Source organism: Heliangelus exortis, chromosome 1 (assembly GCF_036169615.1).
Source record: "Heliangelus exortis chromosome 1, bHelExo1.hap1, whole genome shotgun sequence".
Classification (NCBI taxonomy): domain Eukaryota; kingdom Metazoa; phylum Chordata; class Aves; order Apodiformes; family Trochilidae; genus Heliangelus; species Heliangelus exortis.
The window spans coordinates 144,593,754-144,618,923 of NC_092422.1; the positions used below are offsets into that span (position 1 = coordinate 144,593,754).

The window sequence follows — 25,170 nt, forward strand, 5'->3', positions numbered from 1 at the left end:
TCCACATTTCACTTCATTGCAAGAGGGAACAAGGAACAATATTATACCTATATTAAGAGAAGAAAAATATGGTTCTGGTTTGCTCTTTTAGAGACAAATATTCAGCAGGTAAGCAGCTAAGACCATGTCATCTTACAGGAGCAATTATTCTTGCTTACATTAACTGAGAACTTGCCTTTGATCTCAGCATCGATAATACTGATTTTCTTTCAGCTCACATTGGAAAGAACCAATAATCAGTGCAAACACATCTGGCAAATCATTTTTTAAAAGTTATGTTTGCACTGTGGTGGGTAACTCATTTCTCCAGACAATTGCAGCTCAACCTACTGTGCCAAACTATGACACTGTACAAATAGCCTTATGCTCTCATATTTTTATTCATGTTTCAAATAGTTCTTCTCCACCATTACCAGCAGCTATGGGGATCATAGGCAAAAAACCCAGGCAGAGAAGCCTGCCAGCTTTACAGGGCCCAAGTTTGAGTCTCAAATCCTCTAGCTTCACAGAGGGTTTCATTAAGAGGACCTACTTCTGGTCATGAAAGTGATCTTGGAGGTGGGGAGCGGAAGGAGAAAGACTCCTTCTGGACATGAGAACAACAGCAACTCCTACACTGAAGAAAAAGCTACGCAGCCTTAAGCTCCAGGATGTACAAGATGGACAGGTTGAAAATAATCTTGCAGGGCCTAAATATCAAGTTCAAGATGGTCAGAACAACTTTGAAACATTCTGATTACAACACTTCCTTATTGTGTTCAAGGTCTTGCACATCTAACTGGCTCCTTGCTTCACTGTCCATTATAACCAATGTTCTGGAGAAAGCCCCCAGTGCAGCAGAGCACACAAGGAACACTTGTCTGGTCTGTCCATACAGCCAACACTCAAGCTCGTTTTCTGGTTAGCCTGTCCCTTTCCTGACCTGTCCTTTTTTTCCTAAATGCCATATATATCAGTCTCCAAAAAGAAACAGCATTAGGCATATCTTATTTTAGAATTCATCCAACCATGCCCTCCCATCTGGATCTCCTGGAACACTGATTTTTGCATTAAAGGAGGAGAAAGGACTCATCTTTCAATCTGAAATGAGTAGAAGCAAGGACACTTAAAGAAGGAATTTAGTCTGAACTTTCACAATCATGGTTATATGGCATACAAAATGTTCAATATTTTGGCATTGCAGGAAGAGACTTTGATGGAAAAAAAAAATTATCTGCTTCTGACGGGAGACTGGCACAGTATGACATTCCATGGTCCCCAGTGAGAGGAGGCAAATGTAAGTTGGAAGTTTCCAACAAAGTTTTGCTTTTTGGAATAGCAGGATAAAAAAACAAGAGGAAATACTGACTATAGAGTAGCAAAACTTTTGTGTGTTTCCACCATAATTAACAACATGCTTCACAACCATATACACTACAGTGCTATGGCTGTCTGACACGGGCACAGGTTGCCCTGAGGAATTGTGGCTTTCCCCTCCCTGGAAGTGTCCAATGCCAGGCTGGATGGGGTTTGGAGCAACCTGGTCCAATGGAAGGTGTCCCTGTCTACACAGGGGGTTGAAACTACATGACCCTTAAGGTCCCTTCCAACCCAAACCATTCTGTGATATTACTCTCCTCATCTACATGAGCAAGAGCTGAACTATTACTTCAGTTGTACTTTTTCCTGATAGAATTGGCATAAAGCAGTGTGGTAATATTTACCAGTTAAAATCGACATCAAGCTTTTGAAGCACCAAAGAGTTAAAATCTACAAAAATCTAATAGTTCTGCCCGTTAGGGATTAGAATTCACTATATGAAATATTAAGTCCACTAAGTGGAGGAAGATGACAACCTGACTGTGCATATGTATATGCCTGTGCTATGCAGACAATATGTAGATACTTAATTTTTAGAAGCTACACTGGTTTGTCTAGTAAATTAGCCATCACCTTTTTAAGTAAAAATTATGACAAATATATACTCTGCACACATTTGTGTGTTCTCATTTTATATTTCCCATCATTTACTGCATTAAACTGTCAGCTCAAGTACACCCATGCAAAACTTTGACTTGTGAAGTGCCATTAAAACAATTCTGAATAATTGACTGTGTAATGAAAGGTCAAAGCATTTAATATCTGCTATAAATATTCATACTGCAATATAACTCAGATGATAAAAGCTAAGTGAACTGGTTTAAGTCACAAATCCTAAGTCACAGTTTAAAGAGCTTTTGTGCCTATGGAGAAATCTTGTTTTGTAGTTATGCTTCTCTGTGAAAGAAAATTCCCTTTGTCAGTCAGTAAGCAGACATAATATGAAACACAAAAGTTTCAAGTATCCAATTACTTAGTTTTTGTAATCTACCATATACCTGTATCCATATTCCCAAAATCCATTTATTAAACAATTCTGTAAAGTCTGAATACATTGTACTTGATGTCAAAGAGATAAAGCTTCTCTATCTCTGAACAACAAAAATACAGGCATCTGAACAACATGTATAAAGAAAAAAAATCTATTAAGGGATATTCTGCTAAAAAGAACAAGGAAATTTCAATTATAATTTTTAAAAAATCCCTATAATACTACATATGCATTTACAAGCAAAAACTAAATGAAACTGTTTTCTAGAGAGTTACCTGGAATCAGCAATTTGAGTTAAAATGGCTGTTCCTGGACACCTTCAAATTCACCCCTTCTAACCTGTTCCACTAACTCAAATACACACCCCACCACATCCACCACCCAAAAAATGGAAGATAACAATGCAAAATGTCAACGCTTCCCTCTATTTTTAAACTATGAATGATATGGCCGAAAGAAGCCACAGATTATTTTTGTTCATCTATATATTAAAAAAAACCCCAAAACCTACCAGAAGCTGATTTACCTTATCAACCAACTAATTCCAAGTGCTTAGCTAGGTACTTTCTCGCCTATTTTATTAGTTTAACTTCTGATTTACATTCAGTATTTGTTGCCAGGTTCTTATCTTAAGCATCTTCTATTTTTTTAATATATTTATGACCCAAGATAGACTATCAGCTTAAGAAAAAGAATCACTATCAATGAAAATTAATTTGCACTCACAATCTTCTCAAAATAGTAGATATGATCAATTCAAAGAACAGCAAGACTGGAATCTCTTGCACTGAATGGCAAGCAGACCTACAGTTTATCTTCTTAGTCCCTGCCAAGAAGAGCTGACAGTTTACCTACAATTGATACAGCTGTTTTAAGTCACATTTGGAGAAAAAGACAGAAGCAACTGAAATGAATTTTTTTCCACAATTTTGCTGTAGGTTCAATTCAGTGTTTTTTTGGTTTTTTGTTGTTGTTTTTTTTATTCTGAGATATTTAAATAAATTCTAAGTATGACAATAAAAATAGTTGGATTAAATTTTGGCCACCATCAACTTAAACCAAAATCAAATCTACCTCCAAGTTGATTAAAAGAGCCTAGATTCAAGTGCACTGGTGAAGTCTCAACCTTAAAAACACAGATGAATGTACTCTCATCACTACAAACAATAAAAAGGGAAGTAAACTATTACAAGAATATGCTTGAAATCTTAAGTTTTAAACAGGAAGCTGCCTAACAAGGGAAAAAAAAAAACATCTGACTTCATAGGACTGTCAAAATTAAGCCACAAAATTTTCTAAACCACTTTTCTTACAAGTTTGAATATCTACTTCGCTTTCATTCAAATCAGTTCTGTGTAGAGGCATATATCACAATGGATTTCCTGCCAAGCCTCATTAAAATGGTAGTTCTTGATGAATAGAAGTATTCATCGGTCAAGAAGACTTTATGATACAGATTTCCAAGTTAAGTTCCCCTCAACATATATTAATAATTAACTTGAGTTTGCTGAAATCGCTCATCCATGTACATCCTCATCTCCTGGCTTTATTTACTACTCTCAGTAGAGTCAGGATACATGCATTGGAAGAAATTTAAATTTCTAGTCATGAAAAAAGGCAGAATCCAAACTCTATGTACAAAACTCTAGAGGCATAAATTTCTTTAAGAGATCATGGAATCATACCACAGTATGCAGAGCTATATTTCATTATACATCTCTGCATCCAACAGCAATACATTTGTAATATTTCTGTTAGGAAATATTTTGCAGTAGACAAGTATGATCAATTTCACAGTTTCCCTTTTTGTGTTCAAAAAGGATGTTACTTAGCAATACTAGCTCCCAAATACCATGCAATGAAACCAATCCCAGCTCCACCACTGGACAACTGTAGACACTAGTATTTCTTTAAACTTCTTAGAATGCTCAGAAAGGCAACATATTATGCTGAACAGTAACAAGCCAAAGGACCATTAACTGAAAACAAGGACTAGCCCTTTGTACCAAACATGATTTGGTTGGAGTGAAGTCAGAAGATGTTAAGCCACTACAGTAGCCTAGGACTGCAAGACGAATCAGTATTGAGAATATTATTCCAAACACTCAGAATGGGTTCCCACAGCTGCTAAACAAAAAAAAGTTAAGCAGATAAACTATAATTAAGATAAACTTGTAAACTGATGCATTTCATTTAGTTGGACAACACCCATTTGCATTAGCTTCCAGGGTAGAAGTTGCAAGTGTGTTTTTGTCTTGTCATACTTCATTTAAATCAGGTTGCTAGTTTCCATCTCTTTCTGTGCTAGGAAACTCAATTAGAACCATAGCATGCTTAAATTGAAAAAAAATTTAAGGCACAAGGTCACCAAGCCACCATTAAGCCAGAGCAATTGCCAGTAAAAACAATGCTGCTGTAGGCAATCCTGTACTATTATACTTCTGTTCCAACCCACAGAAGACTTAATGTCAGGCACACCGTTTTTCCACTTAACATGCAAACAGCTGTGCCTCAATTAAACTAAGAAAGCAAAGACTAATAAGACATTTACAGGAGGAATCAAAGATAAAAGTTAGCAGGCCCTGAGTGTACTATTGAATCAAACATGAACAGTCAGAGGGCTAACCTGTGAATTATTAGTTTCTATTAACATTTATACATTAAAGACCTGCCAAGACAATAATGGTCAAAATTTTCAAGGTAGTTTGTTGCAGTGGTAAATATAAGTCTCCATAGCAGAAATATTTGCAGTGCCAAGAAGCATTGCAAAGCAATTTTAGCACCTGTGGCACCTGACTCCACCAAACAGTTTTCAATTCAAACATGAGCATTAGAGCTACCACCCTCTACACAGTTTGAACACTCTCCAATATTTTCCATAATAACAAAATAATGTGCTGGACAACATAGATTATTTCATGCTGCTATGTGAGAAATTCCTCTAATCTCTTTCCTACACCTTTCCTGGACAACTAGCTTTATTCTTTTATTACTTATCATTAGTGATTCACTTAAAAGTTTGTGGTATAGCTCTCTCAATCTATTTGTCACCTCAAGATGTTCTGAAGCATATAGAAATCCATCTAGAGGAAATAATGAAACAAATCTTATACTTTCTTTTTCTCTTCAGATGAAAATATCACCCTGACATTTTTTTTCCCACAAGAATAACTTGAAGTAAAAATAAGAAAATCCCAGAACCATAGTGGGAATATCCTAACAATCTATGCAAACAAAATCCAATAAAAAGCTATCAGTTTCTATAGCTATTCTTCTGGGACAGACAGAACATGACTATTTGTTCTTCCTGTTTATACAGAAACAGCCAAATGCTGCCCAGCAGAGCAAACTCTGAGGTCAAAGTATCTTCTCCAAAGAATTTCCAAAATCAGATCTTGGCTACACAAGTCAAGTGTCCAAAAAATGACCCCATATTACAAAGAATCATATAACTCATCAGCTTGGTTCTGGTCAAACTAGCTTTGAGGTTCCAGGTCAGTAAACATAAGAAGTTCAGACCTCCACTTCTATCCACCACTAGCAATATTGCAGCTACATTAGAGTCACTGAAAATTTTGCCTGTCCACCTCCATAAAGACAGTGCACACACCATGAACAAGTGCAACAAACAGGAGAACACGACAATTTAAACAGTTCCACCTGACACGAAACTCTTGTGTCATTTCACTCATTATTTTTACAAGGTCAGATTAGCAGCATAGTCTTGTGTTTACACAGTTTTGGCAATTGTGATTAACAACTTCAAAACTCTTTTGTTCCAAAGGCAGCCTCACTTGCATTTATCAAATGCTTCCCCCTCATTACAACTTTCTAGTTAACAAAAATATTTGATTATCTCATTTAAACTCTGGGAGATACCATTGCAGACAGATTCCGTACCATGATTTGCCATTTTTACACGAATGCCACGGGTAAGTGAACTTAGTAACATTGTTACCTAGTGACTAATTTCAAAAACATTTTTACACAAGCAGTAACTGATTAGAGCACTATTACTTCGGAGTTAAAACTTTGCCATATCTAGGCTTACGCATGGGAGATGTATATGAGTTAAGGACATGTCATTTAATCTTTCAATCCATGGTTCAACAGCATCCATGCAAATCAACTTGTATTTCTTTATAGTGTATGACACAGGCATAAAAATCATAGTCTGTAGGCCAAAGTCCATCGACTACAATACCTCTTCAAGTCTGAAGCAGAAATTTCTGATCTAGCACTTGACAGATTACCCTGTATAGGGCAGACCTGCTCCCTTAGGAAATAAGTTTTGGTTCTGAATCCACTCCGATGGAGTGCAGCTGAGGACATAGGGTACAGAAGAAAAACCTGGGGAAGAAGATGAAGAGCAGAAACAGTTTCAAGAAGGAAGAAAGAAAAAAAAAAATAAAAGAAAAAAAGAAGAAAGGAATCATAAGGAGAAAAGAACAGGCAATTTAGCAGCCACTGCATGAGGAGCTTCACAACCAACGTAGTTCTGAAAAATTCCACTTTGTTACCAGAAGCATGATATTTCTTTAAAACCCATTTCACCCTGTGTTTAGGCAAATTAGAAGCAACCCTTGCTAAACCCACAGGGCACACACCACCCTCAGGGGCTATGAAACTTGTTACTTTCCACACCTACTGCAGGCAGGTTGGTAACCTTAACGCTAAAAGCCGGAGACCTTTTCCTGCTCGCTTGGAGATGATGCCTGAAAGCACAAGCTATCTGCAAGAACTTTTTTTTTTTTTTTCTTCTCTTTTACTGCAAGCTTCATCTTGCCCTGTCACTCCCTCCTCCCTCTCTCCTGGCTTTATTGTACAGACCAAACCGAACGAGGAAGTCGAGATCTGAGGGCGGAAGCCAAGCCCATTGCAATGTCTGCAGGAGGATTGTCAGCCCGTGACTCAGGCTGCCACCCTGACAGCTGCCAAACGGTCCTGATTTTTCCCTACCCGTTACTTCCAAAGGACGGACACTTAAAGGCGAGGGGGGAGCGGGGAGAGAAGCACCGGACAGGGGTGAGGAGAGCAAGACGGGCGGCTGAAAAAAGAGCGCGAATACCGCCACCCCACCTCCAAAGAGGCCAGTTAGCAGGGTGTGGAGGGAGGAGAGAGGCAACTCCCTGGGCAATAATGCAACCGTTCGCCGCCGCCGCGGCGGCACACACGCCCCCGACCGGGAGGAAGAGCGCTGAGGGAGTACGGGGAGCACCCCCAAGCAGGACAGGTCGGTGTCCAGCCGAGCTGCCGCCCGGCCGGTTACCCGGGAAGAAGGAGGAGAGTAACGGGAGAGCGGTAACCCTCTCCCCCCCGGCCGGACAAAGAGGCGCGAAACCCGGCAGGGGGGAACCGCGGCTCCAGAGGGGGACAACCCCAGGGCCACCCGCGCCCATCACCCCACCCGACCGGCTTCACCTGAGCCCGGCTACAGCGGAGGAAGGGAAACGCCGCGGCGGCGGTGGCGGCTGCGCTCCTCGCAGCCAGAGAGTGCCGTCCTCACGCTGCCGGCTCCTCCCGCAGACACCGCGACCGCGTCTCGCTGCTTCACCGGCACTGCGAGGAGTTCAGCCGGGAGGAGCCGCCGCGGCCCAGCAACGCCGCCGACCCGCCCTTCGCCGGCCCCTCCCCCCCCGGGGCACCGCCAGCCAATGGCAGCGCCGGCAGCGGAGAACTGACGGGCCCCGCCACCAATAGGAGCCGGCGGCAGGGCGGAGGAGAAGCCGTTGAGGAAGCGGGGAGCCGTTGGGGAAAGGGGCGGGGCAGCAACGCCCGGGCGCGCGCGGAGCCCCGCCCCTCCCCTCCTGGTGGGGGGGTGCGGCTCAGCCCAGCCCCGCGGCAGCTCGGGCGGGGCGCGGTGCTGCCCGGCAGCGGCCGACGATGGGCCCCGTCCTCCCGTCATCGACCGACCGCGGGGCCTGGGCCAAGTTCCACTCTCTTCCCTTCCTGAGCCGCCGCCTCCCCCCTCCTCAACACCGCGGTTCGAGCCGTGCCAAGCCGCTCCCACAACCCCCCGCGCCAGGCAGTGCCCGGCTAGGCCCAGAATGCCCCGCGCCGGGCGGGCACCGGCGGCCCGCGTCAGCCTCTGCCCCTCCGGAAGCGCTGCCTCGCTGGCACTGCCGAGAGCAGCGGGTGTGCCGGCCTGACGGCCCAGCCCTGGCCTGCCCTCAGGGCTGGGAGAAGAGAGCTGGGGCTCAAGCTTCCAGTAACAGGGCGATGGGCTGAGGGACCCCTCCCCTGGAGGTCCTGCCTCAGAAATGGAGGGAGGGGTGAGGGGGGAATCCCCACCAGGTCAAGAGGTCGCCACCCGGCCCTCTTGTCTTACAGTGGAAAATAACCGCGTTTGGAAGATGCATGGATTTTTTTAGAAGGGTGTATAGTGATAGGATAAGGGGTAATGGCTTTAAGCTGGAAGAGGGTAGATATAGGTTAGACATTACGAAGAAATTCTTCCCTGTGAGGGTGGTGAGACACTGGCACAGGTTGCTGAGGGAAGCTTTGGCTGCACTTTGCCAGGAAGTGTTCAAGGCCAGGTTGGATGGGGCTTGGAGCAACCTGGTCTGGTGGGAGGTGTCCCTGCCCGTTCAGGGAAGTTGGGACTAGATGATCTTTAGAGCCCCTTCCAATGCAACCCCTTCTGTGGTATGATGCTATGGTTTAGTTTAATGCAATAAAGGGACAGAACTGAGTCAAGGAAAAGCATCAGCACGAGCAGCTCCTGATGCTGCCAAGGAGTTTGAACAGCCAGTGTGTATGGAAAAGAAGGCTCAAAATGGATTTTGAAAGGCACGCCAAAAAAAGTATAGAGGTATAAAAAAGATAAAGGTGATGTAATTCTGCCCCTTTGCACTACTGTAGTACTCCAGTGGTGAGCTTTTAAGACAAGTACAAAGGAAAAAAAGAGAAAACAGAGGCCAAGATGCAAAACAAAAGTTCTTCTGAAAAGATCACAGCATGTATTAATGCAGATGTTAGATCAAGCTGTGCGGATGAGGCTTATTGTGCATTTTACAAGGATGCAAGTACAAGGCTCTCTCCCTTTGAGGCTTTCTACTTTCCACAAGGAGGGCAGATTTGCAGGTGTAGGTGCTGCTGACAGAAAATGCAAGGCAAAGTTTCCTGATGACAGTATCAAAGCTACAAGTGAAAGAGGCAAATTAAGTGAAAGAGGCTTGAATAAATAAAGCGGTTAGCAGGGAAGTGTCTTGTCCAAGTGAAACACTTCAGGCTTAGAAAGATTCACTTGAGCATTTTGGTAACAATGCCAGACTTTTGTGTCTCAAAACACAAAAGGCAGGGAGAGAAATAACTGAGAGGTTTGTATCTGTGAGTGTCAGGGATAGAGAGGTGTCATTGTCAAAGGCAGAGTTGAGAAATGTAGATAGAGGTGCAAAACAGAAATGAGAATTTAATTTGGCACCGAGAAGAGAACATACAAGATAGGTCTTCACTAATACATCAAGGTAGAAAATGAAAGAAAGCTGGAATTGTGACAGCCAGAGATACCTATATAACCAGATACCTCAGATGAGGAAGCAAGGAGTCTTGTTTTAATCCACAAAAAAAAAAACAACCAATACATGGAAAGGATGTTTACTGACTGAACAACAAACTTTAAAATTTTCCCACAAAAAATGAAGCAGAATGAAAACAGTGGAGGTAACAACATATATCAAGAGCATTTTAAGAACAAGAGAGACTCTTCAGCCAGGTGGCTGAGAGAGGAAAGGAAAGTGAAAGCAATCACTACCCTAAGTCTAAATGAAGTTTTCAAAGGAGAAAAATATCTGATCTTAGCTTGGAAAACAAAAGGCAGAATGAACTGACAGCGGTACTAAGGTGCAAATAAAAGGTAATGACTACAAGCATGAAATGCAGACAAGAAAAGGCTGTCAAGAAGTAGTTTTTGATGAGTATATGGTACTGGGCATTTTAAATTTTTTTCATTCTTTTCTGACTCTCATAATTTTATATATAGTCTGTTCTTTCTGATGGTAAGATTTAAGTCTAAGGCCAGCCTGGACTGTCTTCTTAAGGTCTACTATTTTTTTCCTTGTTTGTTTGTTTGTTTATTTATTTATTTCAAGAACTTGGTTCCACTCCTAATTAATTAATATCAAAACATTACTGTTGATTTCAGCAGTAAAGCTTAGCTCAGAACATAGATTAATGCAGGTTTTTGAAAACTGTGTGTTTCTTCATGTAGATTTGTAGATGTATGGTAGTTGAAGTAAGTCAGATTTGAAATGTCTGGTTTCTGTAGCTTGATTACTTCGAAAAATAACTGCAATAGGGTTTCTTTTTGGTGACTTAGTGGCAGGAAGTTACCCAGGAAAGGAGACACACCTCAGAAAGAAACAAGTATGACTAAAATGTTAAGTTTATGCATCTGTTACTTTCTACAAATTCACAGGATGTTTATTTGGCTCCTTCTGATCAACTTCACTCACATTTTCCATTGATGGTTGCAAGCCAGCATCCTTCAGAAGAACAAACCTGTAATGGTCAGTGAATTCTGAAAAAAACAAAACAAAACAAACCTCTAGAGAAGACAGATTTAACAGTTTGGTGGGAGTAAAGTAATGGTACTGCAGGGGGAAAAAAAATCTACTAAGTAGTGAGCATCCAGAGATGCTCTTTTTGCCAACCTTAATTGCAAACTAAAAAAATGCCCACCTTGCTGAACTACTGTGTTTTCCCCTACACTGCTCTAATCTAACATTTAAGTTTGTTTGTAAATGGCAATCTCTGTGTGAAGCCTGCATTTCTATGATTAACAATAAAGGCAAGGACATTTGATTTCTATATATGACAAACAGGTAAAGTGGCTAAGTTCATTTTGGTGAATAATTTCCAATGTGTGCCCAATGTATGTGTCCAATAATGTCCAATGTAGTGTCTTCCCAAATTAGCTTCTTACTGACAAGCATTAATAGGGTGAAACAAGAAGAGTGACAAGAGGAAAAAGGGTGTTTACTTCATAGGAGAAGTCACATTGCTACATGTTAACCACGGTGGCTTTAGACAGAAACCGCAGGTGTACGGATATGGAGAATGTCACAATCTGGTATTGCTCAGAAGCCTGAGCTCTGCTTTTGCAAAGCCCTGAAACATCACTGGTTTCAGCGCAGATTTGCAATTGGAATTTCTCCAAAAAAAAGCATCTCTGGAGTGGCCTTAGTACATTCACCCCTACAAACCAGTGGCTACAAATAGAGATGAAAACTTAAAGGGTTTTCACGTGCTGCAACAAAAGGAAATGGCTCTTTGGAGGTGAGTCTGGAAAAGCAAGCCACAGGTCTGTAGACTGAGCAACCTGAAATTTGTCTGCAATTTAGGCACATCTATTAGCACATAACTTCCTTTTCCCTTTATACTTATAGTTTATTCTTTGGCTCCCATAACAAATGCCAAATCCAAAACGGGAGGTGGAAGCTGTGAATTTAAGATACAGAAGGAGGGAAAGCAAGAGCTGTTTCCACAACAGTGCCACAGCTTACAAATTCAGTCACTACCATTTAAGCCCAAATTCTAGCTCTGTTCATTCAGATTTTACCTGTAGCAGCCACCTGGTAACCTGTCTCAGAAGCAGCCAGTTGCAGATATCAGGAGGAGAGTAGCCCTTTTCTTACAGAGTAACATTACCCTTATCATGACTGCCCAAATTCTGGCGTGGCTGTGGAAAACGTGCAGCTTAAATGATTAATTTTTTCATGTTGAGATGCAATTCCATCGTCTCCTCTTAAACAGCAAAGCTGGTTTAAGACATCTATTTCTCTCACCTGTTCCTCGTGCTGTCTCATAACTTGCAGTTATGGGATTGGTAGATGCAGATGCTTCAAAAGCCATATTGCAAACTGGATCACTGAAATAGAGTTAAAAAAGAAAGTTAGGGAAAAAAGATGAGTTTGGTGATCAGATGGTTTATAGGCCGAGAGAGATGCATCAGCACAACTGAAGGGATCACCCTGAGGCACTGTGGCAGAAGTCTTTCAAATTGACTTTGCTGATGGAGAAAATTTGAGAGAACTGTCCCTGCACCCCAAGACTGGGGAGGAGCCATACCTGACATTCTCTAGCAATTTAAACAGTTATTCTGCTTTTCACCTCTCCCCAACCCTCCACCCACACAGTCCTCTTGCGAACAACCTGCTGAACTCCTGCTCCCTCATTGTGGTTCTTGCTTCAGCTTTACTAAAAGAGGAACATGTTTTTACTTTCTTAGCACATTAATGACAAGATTTGCAGCTGAAAAACAAAGCATTTACATACAGCATCTCTGCTAGTTTGCAAGACTCTTCAGAGGCAGGTATCTCTAGGCAGCAGTTATGTAGTGTGGTAAATATATTTATTTTGTGCCCGAGCCCCTCCTTTCGATAAAATGGGACTGACATCATCATGTTGAAATAACCTTTTTGGGGGAAGCAGGTTATCAAACAGCTATGCTCCGACTGAAGTAATGAAGTATGAAATGAAAACTTCTGTCTCAGGCAGAGGAAAACTCTTCTTGGAGCTTGTGAGTTCCTCCAAACCCTGAGATAAGATTACAGCTCCATTATGTATGATTAGAGACACCACCTTCCTGATCTGATACACTAAGAATAATGGCCCAGAGCTCTTTACCTCCAAGGAATTCTAATACAGTCATCTCTGTCATTTAAATGCAAGCACAATGCTAAGCAACAGGCATTTTTTTAGTTCAGTGTATCACCTTCCTAACCTTGATTCCTCTGGCCCTGTTTTCTTCCTGCTCACTATTTTCTATTGAGCTTCAAACGTGGAGAGAGCTGACATGCAACACCATTATATGAAGGAGCCAACAGGAATGCAGCAGTCCAGCAGAAGTATCTCTACCCCAAGCCCTATATTCAGAATCTAAGTTTCCTGCCTTGGGCCAACCCAGACTTGTCCAAAACACCAGCAAAACACATCCTGATACCTGACTTAAATAAGCACGGCAACACTGCTGTAGAAAACAAAATTGTGTTAGAAATTGCTGTAGAAAACAGATTTTCACACAGTCTCTTACAGCTTGGCTCCTTCAGTGATAATTCAGTGAGTACAATGCATGCAATTTTAGGCTTGCCTGTCCTCCCCCCACAGCTCCCTGGTTCAGCAGTTGCTAAGGTTCTTTTATTAACATGTCAAATATCTCCTTTTTCTTCTCCTTTTCTCACAGGGGGTAAGAAATGCTTCAGATTCCTGAGTTTAGAAGGCCTTGGGGGCAGTATTCTTAATCAGCAGAGGGCAAGCTGAAAGGAGAGTAACATCCCTCCCCAGCCCTTCTGTCACCCTGCACCTGTCATGCTTGTGACACTCAGGTAGCAAACATACTTACCAAGCTTGGCTCAGATATTGATAAGGAAAAAAATGCTTTAAGGAGACTGACAAATCCATCTAAACACTGTTTAATTCATTCTGATAAGGTAGGGTTGTGGAGAGCTGTATGCCACCTTTGCTTCTCTTTTCCTTCCCTATGTCTCAGGCTGGGCCACGTTTTCAGAGAACCAAGAATTCAGTATCAGGGTGACTACACTATCTGGAAAACAGAGCTAAGTTCAGAGAAACCATAAAGGTGATAGTGTTTAGCTATTTTGCCTTTTTAAAATATTTTTTTTAATTGTTTTCGTTTCTTTTCAGCCTCAGTCACCTTTATGGACCCCTAAACAAAAAGAATGTATCTGGGTGTTTGCTTCCCTCTTCCTCTTCCAAGCACCGTCCTACAGCAGGAATTTAGTCTCCCCTTATTTTTTTTCTTCCTTCAAAAACATGAAAGCACCCCTACTTTCAGCTTGCTGCCTTTCTTGAAGTTACTGTGTGAGCTTTTGCTCCATTAATGGTGCCTCTCAGCTTACCTCATGTTTGCTGTTTGATTTTGGGCTCAGCCTGTAACAGTAATCAAGGCCAAATATTTGCTCAAATGAAGTGACTCTGTGGTTCTCATTCCAGGGAGCTGGCTAAGGACAAAGTGAAACTAGATTGAAATGCTCTAATATGCCCAAGAGATGCTAGGAACAGGGGATTTTTCCAGTCCTGGAGAAAGTTGTCCAGATTCTCATTGTAGCTTTGTTGTGGGAACTGCAGGGGGAACTAACTCATTTATAGCCTGCCACAATTAAAGACACCACTTTTTATGCCAGAAACCAAAGTCAATCCGGTCAGAGTCAAACTTTGGGACCATTCTTTCAGGCTACAGCCAGAAAGAAGACTCCATATGAAGTTACACATGCATTTGTTCTTCCTCTTCTGAAAGACTGAAGCCCACATTTTCTGATAAGAGGAGGCTACATCCTTTGTGCTTGCAAGTCAGCAGCAGGTCTTATAAACACACCCACTGATTCTCAGCGTAACATATTGGAAGCTCTGTGTGTCTGGAGCCAGTGCATGCTTTTCTCAACAACCCCCCTTTCATTTCTGCCAAGATTCCCTCCCACATTTGGGACTTTTTTCCTGCTCCTTTGAGAGCCTCCTTAATTCTCCCAGCTCCTCTGGCCTCCCACTGTCAGCACGGACTGTCATGCACTGCTGTGCCAGCCTGCTCTGCCTGGAGAAACACACGGGCCAGTGACAGGAGTGGGAGAGCACATGGAAGATCCACACGTTGCCCTTATTCCAAGATTCATGTTTGGGTCAGGTGCATGGACCAGAAGACTGAACTGACAGCACTGGCACAGAAGGCAGAAAATTATCTGGAATTTATAGATTTGTAGGATGTGAGAAAATACGGAGAGCGATACATGAGATGCCATCACTATAGGAAACCACCTTTTCATTGAGCTCTATTTAACACAGTCACCTTCTTTCCCATTTATCAGAACATTTTTTCCTGGGATAAATCTGGAACAACTCACCAGGCATCCTACTTTGCCCGGTTTGCATGACACACAATTCCTGTCAAAAATCAATACTTTACTGAGGAGTGGTAGGCTACTGAGCTGCCCAACTGCAGGGCACCACCTACTCTGCAACATTTCTTAGCTACCAAAAGACAAGGAAGTGTTAGAGGAACCAAACCCACAGGACAGAGGTTCTTGGAGGCTTCTTGTGAAATTCTTCTACATGAGGTAGTGGCTGGTGTTAGGCTGTGATGGAAGGAGTCCTGCAGGCACTGCTGTCTGTCTTCTGCACCACCTTAGGAAAAAAAAGAGTATTTTTTTTTTGTGGAATAAAACATTTGAACTTTGAGTTACGGACCCAAATGTCATACAAATCTAAACGAGAAAATAAGAATATAGCATTGTTTTTTTCTACCTAGTGGGTCAAGACATTCAACCCATGGTAAATATTGTCCACTCCCTCCTCCTTCTCTTTTCTATCTCCACATGGTGTGAAAGCATCCCTAAAACATTTGCTACTCTACCATTCTCCTGATTACAACTGCATCTAATGCAGAACATGAAACACACACCTGTACATAAGTTTGCAGCTAATTGTGAGGCAGCACAGAGGCCTGTAATTCTTGGAGTCTTTATAGAGGAATGTACACATATAAAAGCCTTTTGAATTTTCATAAGCCGCCCCTTAGATGTGGGATAGCAAAACACAAAAAGATGAAAACGAGACGCTCATCCAATGATCCAGCTTTCCTGCAAAGTTTCTTCTAGCAGCCATCATAACCCTGAAAATAATCATCCCAGCCCATTTTTCCTGTGGGCTAAGAACACATCAGTGATGAGGAACATAATTTAAGGGTTTTGTTCCCACTAGTAACCCATTAGAAATAGTTTTGCATTGCATGGAGAAAAAAAGATTCATGCACAGGAAAGGAAGGTATGTATATTTTTTTGTTTTGTTTTGTTTTCACTTAAGGAATGCTAAGTCAGGTTTGGCTTTGCTAGGGGACATACCAGCTGTCTCCAAGCTCTTCTTATTATGATCTCTCTTGAACCTTAATTGAGAAAGCTGGGTGTGGAAGTTTCAACAAAGGCTTCTCTTTGTAGTGTGTTAATTAGACACAGGAGTCAACAAAACCCTTCAGTTATAAACAAATACTTTTCCCCAGGCCTACTTTCATTTTCATGCAACCACATTTTTACTCATTTTCTATTAGTTTTACAGAGTGGACAAGACTAATTCCTAAAATTAGTCTTCTAATTAGCAAAGCAAAGAAAAAAGAACCCCAAGCAGGAAAATATGTAAAGCAGAAGGGATTAAAAAAAATGTATAATTAGAAGCACTTAAAGAAGCCTTTTTAATGTGCTTCTTCAAGATACAGGAGCCCAAGATCTTTTCAGATCACTGCATTGTCTCCTTTAAAACTGAAAATCCAGCCTTATGGTTCCCTGGAAGTAACTCTGGGTGTAAATGCCTGGGGATGGGAAAGAATCTGATCTGGATTTGCGTGCTCTGAAATGAGTGCTACCTTCACTCCTGGAGGAGGAGGAGGAGGCAGAGGGAAGCAAGAGGGGCTGCAAGCTGCAATTCCTCGAGACCCCGTCCCTCCATTCTGTTTGCAAAGCAAAGTTTGCTGTAAAAACAAGGCCCTAATTGGCCTGCAGGACATCTTGTTTGCCTGCCAGTGTCCTGGCTGGCCCCTTCAGTGTGCACTCAGACCCAGAGACCCCGCAGCAGCTGGGAAGGGAGAGGCCTCTGCCCTCCTCCCTGCCAATGCCAGGCTTCATCCTGGTGGCAATGACCTCACCTCTTGGCAGGGATGCATCAGCCACCCTGGCTCTGCTACCCCTCAGCCTCCCAGCAAGGGGAGGAGAAAACCCAGGGCCTTGGGCAGCTTTTTGGCTTCAAAAAGAGGCAATCCCAGTGATGGAAAATTGTACTATAAAGACAATTCTCGTCTGACAACAACAACATCTTGTTTTACACCCTGCTTTGGCATGAAACCTTTTGCACTGCTGCTCTCTAACCTTGTACTCTGTTGAATTTCTGGAGAAAGGTGGAGCGAGGCACTTTAACCCACAGCACTGGGAGAAGCATGTGATGATAGTGTCATAACTTCTCTTGCCACCTATGATAGCACTGTTTGCCCAAGAAAGTAGAAGGCACCCAGATATTCAAGGATAGCTGAGGGGCTACACCCATGTTTCCTAAAGGTTGCCTTTATGTCCAAGGAGCTGCCCAGAAAGCAGGGGAATAGTGTTTATGTATGACTGGGGAAAAAGTAGCTCAAGTTACAGACCCAACGGGGCTTATGTCTCCTGGCCTGTCAGCAGACCTGGAAAAGACTTAATCTAGGGGAAAATTCTTAATTCTCAGTGGCAGCTTCCCAAGCATAGCAGTTCTCTTTGGGAGCAACCTTGCCTCTTCTCTGAGGTTGAGAATAATATCGTGAAGATAGGTATCCCCTCCCTTTATTGCTGCATATCATGCCACAGTCCTCCTTTGTTGCTGCACTGCAGTAGCTCAGACCAATTTTCAAGCTGCATTTAGCTCCTCTTTTTGTCCCCAAAAAGCTTTCAAGCTCAAAAGGACCAGACAAACTCAGTGTGAGATAGCAATCAGGAATGAAGAAAAGCTGATAACAGTTCCAATGCCCCCAGCAGGTCGCAGGCAGGAACTAGGTGCAAGATACAACCCTGAATGAGCAGGCAAGTCAGGGAACCAAGGACCCCATGGCAGCTGCTTCACGTATGATGGAAAATGTTTAAACTGCTGTAGTAGGGGCCCACAGGAAACTTTTTGGAAGTTTGTGCTGGGTCTAAGACAGGAACCAAGAAATTCAGTGTTTAAAATATCCACTGACAATGAATTGCTTCATTACTTATAGAAAAACTGAGAAGTGGGGAAGGCATAAAACAGCCACATAAGGAAACAGGCAAGTAATTCTCTGGCAAATATACCAGGTCTCCTGACTGCTCGTCTAGGACCTCAGTGCTGCTCAGCCCGGTGTCTTCCTTATCACAATAAGCTTCTCCTTCCAGAAGACATCAAAGTCTTCTTTTTTTTTTTTTTTTTTTTAGGTATTTAGGTATTGCCAAGGGAACTCACTGCATCTCTGAAAGGGCTATGTGTCCTCAGATCAACATTTTCCAAGAGTGAAAAGAGGGAAGAAGGTGGCCATTTGAAGGCTCACATGCCAAGCATAAGACCCCAAGAACAGCCTCTTCCTTTGACACCAACAGCAGGGGCTTCATGGCACAGCCAAGCCTCACCCAACCTACACCCCCATGTTCCTCACATCCCCAGGGGCTGTGCAGGGGGCCCTGCAAGAGAAGTGCCACAGCCATACTGTTGTATTAGGGCCAAGCTCAGCAAGGCAGGGTGATCCCTGCCTAACGTGGTGGTCACCACAGGCCCTTCTCTGTCATTCAGTCCCCTGCTTGGGTGCACCCTCTCCTGTAGAATCTCACACTCTGGAAAAGAAGTAAGATGCAAGCAGAAACATCTTGCCTAGGGTTGCCTACCATCCCCCCTAGCATCTTGTTTTGCTCTGCTGTATTGTTTTTATTTCACCTCCTCCTCCATCTTCCCCTGTACCTAAACTCACAATTAAAGAATGGAAAGGCCACCCTTCAAAGTAAGGGAACTTGGCCCAACGAGCTGCTGAAGAAAGGCACATTAGGCACACAAGACACAGCTGCCCCTCCTGCAGCACTCTGCAAAGCAAGCAAATAGTGTCAGGCAGGAGGCTTTGGACACTTTGGACAGTGCAAGGCAAGGAGTTTTGCAGGGCAGAGCGCCTGGAGAAACTGGACCTCGTGGACTAGGCTTGCAGGTCCTTCAGCAGAGAGATCCGGGAAAACGCTGCCTTCCTGGAACTGGAGTTGGAGAGAGGAAGGCTGGAAGCTGCCGGCAGGAAGAGTCTGAGTTGGGAAGGTGCCCAGCCTCGCACAGAGCGGGGCAGGTACCGATCAGACAGCTATTTATGGCTCTTTTTCTTTGCGACAACCACGGCCTTATATGGGCAAGATCGCTCCTCTCCAGGCAGAGCTGCGGAGGTGGAGCCTCCAGGGGCACTCCTGATGCTTCCTCCCAGGCTATCTGCCCGGAGAAACCACTGACCTCCTTCCCGGGAAAAACCCTGGGAACCCTCGCCCGAGTCCAGCTGTTTAAATTAAAAATTACAAAATGACCCGGCTCCCCTCCCCTTCTCCCCCGTACCTCCTACTAGCCGGAGCTGTGGTTAAGCAGAAGCATCTGCATTTGTAATGTTGTGGGTATCCGGGACCACTGGGTTGGTGAGTCCCCCACATCCAACGTGGGAAACCTATTCCCATCTGGTTGGGATAGTACTGAGAACCGGAAGAAAACAAAACCAAACCAAACAACCCTCCCCTCCACCCCCAGTGTTGCTTGTCAGACACCAGCGAGTGTGTGAAAGGCTGCAGCTGGCAAATCTGGTGCAAAAACCTCTGTTTTAGATCCTTTGGCCTCTGGGTGTGCTTCAGAGCTCCCCAGTATCTGGCTGAGCTGCTAGTGTGCACATAGGGTTCTTACACCTTTCAACCCCATCCAATCCACCCAGCTGAACTATGCTGGAAACTGGTGACAAATTAAACTGAACATAAACATGTTTAAGATGTCACTGCCATCAGATAAGGTTGCTATGCACATAGAATTCCTGACATGGGTTCATTAAAACCAAGGACGTGAACAGTTAAGCCATGTGCACATGGTGGGCGGGATGGGGAGGGGGTTATGGTAAGCAGGGATTCGGGCTGTAGCTCTGGTTTTGGGCCTGCTGCCAGCCTGCAGGACATCACCCCAGTGGGATTTAATTTTTCCCAGTGAGAGGGGAAGGGAAATTAAAAAAAAATGCCAGAGCACCTACCGCTTTCTGTGAACATTTGGGTAAGGAGCATCAGGCAGGAGGCAGGGATTAGCCACATCACTTGCAAGCTGCAGAAGGCTGGCCTTGTGGAGACAAAGCACATGCTCTGCAATCTTCACCAAAACAAGTCATATTTAGCATTCTGGGAGGCAGTTATGTTTTATAAGAAAGGAAATAGGCATCAAGAGCTTCCTCTATAATACACTTCTTGTAGCTGTGGCAATGTTCAAGTCACCAAAACGCAGGGCTGAGTGGGCTAGATGCTACCACATGGGCTCACCAGGCCTCAGACACCCAGGTTTACACAGAGGTACCAGATGGAATGACTTTTTTCCCTATGTACTGAGCTTTTATTGTTCTCAGGCCATTTATTTTAAGAGCCAAGAGGGGCAGGGAGTTGTGGGAGTGGCTCACAGGTGAGAGTGGTTTCAAGCTTGTTTCCTGAGCTTACCACAACTTCCTGAGCTTACTGTAACTGCTGCAGGCTGTGCACCCTTTGGGATGCAGGAGGTGGGTTAGGTTAACCTACAAGGGTGGAACATCGTGTTCCTCCTTAGCCTCTCAAAGGTCAGTGTTAGAGCTTGATGGCTGTACAAAATCAACCCAAGTCTAAGGAGGCTCCAAAGGAAGAAGTTCTCCTGTTCCCCTCCCTCCTTGGATCTTTGCATTCCTGCTGCCAGTCCCAGATGACACAGCCAGCTGATCCAGCTGGAATGGCAACAGGCTTAAGCCAAAATAAAGATGCTTCCAGATCCACCGTTTTCTTGATCTGTTTGACAACCTGGGTGCTGGAGAGGCAGTAGAAATGCACAGTCATGGCAGCTAAAAGCAGGTCAGAAACTATGTGGGAATTGCAGGAGAGGCCAGAAACCCTCCTTTCCAGTAATACAATGAATAAATTTACTCTAGCAGCACAGGGTTGTTACAGCATTCCACATGCAAGTTGCTGCAATCAGCATCTTGAATTATGGAACATCTATTTCCAAATGTGTAGGATAACCAAAATCACAGCATCCTGTAGTATAGGATGTAACTTTGGAGCTCTCCAGTCCCACCATATGCTTGGAGCAGGACCATCCTTGAGGATAGATCAGGGTTCCTAGGGGCTTATCCAGGAGGACTGGAAAACGTGTGAGGATGTCACACCCCCAGTCTCTGTTCTTTCCTCTTGTCCTTTCACTGAGCAATTCTGACAATCTGACTCCACCTTCAGCATAACATCCATTTGGGTAGTAGCAGACAGCAGTTGCACAACTCCTCACAAGCAACTCCTCTCTTTACAAGCAAATCCAGCTCCCTTAGTGCCTGCTCGTATGTCAGATGCTCCAGGCCCTGGCCAGCTTTATGCTTCTCTGATGGCATTTTAAAGCATAAAGCTTCCATCAGAGTTTTTTTGCTCCAGTTTGTTGATGTCCCTCTTGCAAATGCAAAGGACCATGGTGAAGCAGCCTGAGGAACTGTCCATTTCACCTCCTGGGGAAGAGTAGGTGTCTTGTAAAAGGATGAGTCTTTGGAAGTGCATTTGTTGAGGTGTGCATGCACAGCACCAGTGCTGTGTTAGCACATGTACAGGGTGTCACACGGGGAGTCAGGGCCTCCGCCTATTAGTTAAATATTACCTCAGAAGTTTAGGTCATCAAAATGAGTGCAAATTCACCCACGGCCTGGGAGCTGTGCTGGTTTCTGTGAGCAGGGCCATACTGCATGTACACAGTGCATGTACCCGGGGATGCCTGTGCACCATCCTTCTCCTCTGGTGGCTCTGTGCCTGTGCAGGCATAGATCCTCCTTCCCGTTGTTATCGGAGAGGATGTTTACAGCCAGGTCTAAATCTGGTCAGGTAGCTTCTCAATTACTCACCTCTCAGTTATTACTCTGCTTCAGTAACCTTGATGCTCAGCGAGATGGAGTGTACCAGGCAGGAGCTAGGACTGGACAACAGACTTCATTTTCTGCTCTGGTGATGTTGCCCGAGGGCAATGCATCACTGCCATGATGTCATAACTGTGAGGCATAACCTTCAGAGCATAAAAATGAACACCCCCCCATGAGTACGTGGGGTATGATGTGAAAGGAGGTGAGAAGGAACACCTCAACACTTTTACCTGCTTGCCATCTTGGGGATGCTGGTAGGAGAAATAATAGGTAACAGCAAATCAGTGGTGTCATTTGCAACACCAGGATCACGGCGTGATGAGCGATCACTCTGAAGTCTTCATAAAAGATGGAAAATGGGGAAAGCTGAGATGAGCTCCAGGCTGTGGATGAGGGCAGCGCACCACAAAGACAGGAGATGTCAGGAATGAGGTTGTGGACATGATGTGCAGTCAGGGAGGGAGGAGGGTGGCAGGGACAGTGGGTCTCCGCACTGCTGGCTGAGTGTCCATCTCAGCTCCCCCCAGGACAACTCACACAGTTGAAAGCCCCATGAGCAGGAGTCCCTGGAAAGAGGGTTTGGGGCAGTTCAGTGCAGGCCACACTCAGGTTCTTGTGATCTAGATGGACTGAGCAGGGTATGGCCAAGGCTGGACCTGCAGCTGCCCCAAGCTACAGAGGCTACAGCTCAGTGAGAAAGCCCCAGTGATTGTTGTTATCTGATCACATACACGCCTCGTTTTGCAGCAAGCACTGGCATCAAGCCTCTATCATAAGGAGCTTTGGTGCTGCAGCCCAGGATGTCTGGCACAGAAGAACAAAGGGTGCCAGGTAAAGATGTCCTTGGTGTTTAGCTCCAGCCTGGAGCTGTGGGATTACAAAGAAGAGGAAGCAAAGAAATGCAGTCTGCTATGGAGAACAGAGATGTAAACCTGGGTTAATGTAGGCTGAGTCGCTCAAAGGTCTGGCCTAGTTTAGAGCTGGGCAAAGTTTGCTCCTCAGCTATAGAAAATTATTACAGAAATGCAATAAACCAAGTTTTTACTACAAACCAAGGACCAGAATCACCAGCTATTTATGTCACCCGTATCCCTTTATTCTGAAACCATTTGGGCACTGCCTTAGTTGCATAAGTAAAAGGCATTCAGGTCAGGTTTAAAACACAGAGCTCATTCCAGCGACCATTTCATTTTGATACCCCTTGGTCAACCCCAAAGCAAGGCAGGGAGGTGAAATACAAACTCAGTTCACCTTCCCCATCAGTTCCACCTCTAGACCAATGTGGCTCAGCTGGGGTGGAATGGGAAGCCATGTCCATGACACCACCACTGCTGGATATGGATTAGAGGGCCCAAAATACTGGCACAGACTCTGTAAACCATGGGACTTAGTTCTCTGTCCAGGGTGTGCTGCTCCTCCCAGCCCTGCAGCCTGGTGTGTCTTACCAGGCTTACCTGGTCAGGTGCCCTCCTCCCCCCCCAGCTGTACCCCCAGGACCAGGTTTTCTTGCTTCACCCCAAACGCCTATTTTTATTATTTTAGAACAGAGTTGTGTCTGTTTTGATTTCCAGAAGAAGGTTAGAGAGAGGTCAGAGCTGACATCTGGGCTGGAGATAACATTCCCGTCTAATTAGCAAGCCCTGAATAATGAGGGCCTTCCTGTCCCATCCCCCTGTCCTGACCGGGGAGAGGGCAGAGCCCGCAGAGCCTGGGGAAGAAATGTGGCAGGAGAACAGCCCCATGAGGTGGCACTTGGTTTCCTTGTGCTCCCTCCCTAAACTTGAGGTGCTGCTAAGAGGTGCCCAGAGGTGACAGCCAGAGGGTACCCCTCCTTCATCTCCCCATGGGCATTGTTTGCAGGTGCCCAGCCTCCATTGCCCCTTTTTCCAAGTGCTCATCCATGCTTTCCAAAGTGTCAACAGTGCTACCCCCAACCCTACTGCCTCAGGAGATCCCACTCACCATTTCAGCAGCACAGAGGTTATGGATTTAGGCATCCTGGCTGCTACCTTTATTGCTGTATGTGTGGCAAGAGAAGATACCAGGCAAGAGAAGGCGTGATGCTGGTGGGAGACACAGATGAGATGCGCGGTGGGGTCCCCCCATGGTGTGGCTGGGCCATCTGCTGCCCTTCCCTCAGTCTAGGGAGCTGAACCTTGTCAGCTCCATCCACGCTGTTGGGAACTGGGCTGTTTATCAGGGCAGCACTGCCCGCCGGGCCGACAGGATGCAGCTGTTTGTGTGGATGCAGCAGTACAGCCACAAGGAAGCAGCCACAGCAGCAGCCGGCATGGGCTGGGATGCTGGGCTGGGGGTGGCAGAAGGGCAGCAGTGCTGGGGAAACCCAGTCTGGGGCAGGGGTTCTGATGATTTGTAGACATATCCACACCCCATAAAGGAATAAAGCTTGACTCAGCTGGGAGAGAGGCTCCCTGACTGCATCACCCCCCTGCAGCTGCCCCACCGTGGGCTGTCTGTGCCCAGCCAGCGCTTGCAAAACCCCATGAGATCACGGCACAGGCAAGCGTGGCGGGGGCTGAACCTCAGCCAGGTGCTCTCCAGGTGAGATTACGACACCGGGCACATCTGCTCCATGCAAAACCCCGTCTGGCACCCTCCCCCCCTTAGCAGAGCTGGTGACACACGGGCCTGCCTGCTCTGTGTCAGCCCTGATTTGGGGGGGATTTGCTGCCGGCAGCCTCCAGCGCATGGCTGTCCTCGCCGGAAATGCCACAGCCTGTTGATTCCTTGGAGGGGACGTGACCTTTGTTCCCAGCCTTGCTATAAAACCTCATGGAGGGAAGAAAAAGGAGGCAGAGGAAGGAGGGTTGGGACTTAACGCTGGCAGAGCTCAGGCGCTGTGCCACTGGCTGCAGGAGGAAAAGGACGAGGCTGGAAACCATGCCCGTGGCTCGGCCGCCTGCTGCCAGCTGCCACTGGCTGGGCACGGTGTCACAGGGAGGCACAGCATCACAGGGAGAAGAACAGGGAAATGACAGCAACCTAAGGAGCTTGCTTGTGGACATGGCCACGTGCTGTTTGTGTGCTGCAGGCTCCAGTGAGACCAGCAAGCAGCGACAGGTCCCCCATGTTCCCCCCCATCCTTTCATCTCAAGGGTGCTGCCAGCCTCTGCCTTCCTGTGCAATGCCAGACAGATTAAGAAAGCATCAAATATGCTTCCTCCAAGTGTCACCATGAAAACCCAAACTGAGAACA

General features: G+C 45.0%; 1 protein-coding gene and 1 long non-coding RNA gene across 3 annotated transcripts in view; both read right to left on the reverse strand.

Annotated features, from left to right (window-relative positions):
- Positions 1 to 8,346, reverse strand: part of MYH9 (myosin heavy chain 9) — a 71,325-nt gene extending 62,979 nt beyond the window's left edge. The window contains exon 1 of one of the 2 annotated variants that reach the window (XM_071729692.1): positions 7,772 to 8,346. The gene's annotated coding sequence lies outside the window, so the exon portion shown is untranslated. Of the gene's footprint in view, positions 1 to 6,554; positions 6,570 to 7,771 lie in introns of those variants that run through there. The other variant, XM_071729695.1, reaches the window with a different exon arrangement.
- A 2,374-nt stretch (positions 8,347 to 10,720) lies between these two features.
- LOC139789201 (uncharacterized) lies at positions 10,721 to 22,557 on the reverse strand. The gene is made up of 5 exons (XR_011723069.1): positions 21,549 to 22,557; positions 20,079 to 20,161; positions 15,372 to 15,484; positions 12,136 to 12,218; positions 10,721 to 10,868 (listed from the first exon to the last, which is right to left on the reverse strand). It is a non-coding gene; the product is annotated as an uncharacterized lncRNA (long non-coding RNA).
- Positions 22,558 to 25,170: the final 2,613 nt, after the last annotated feature.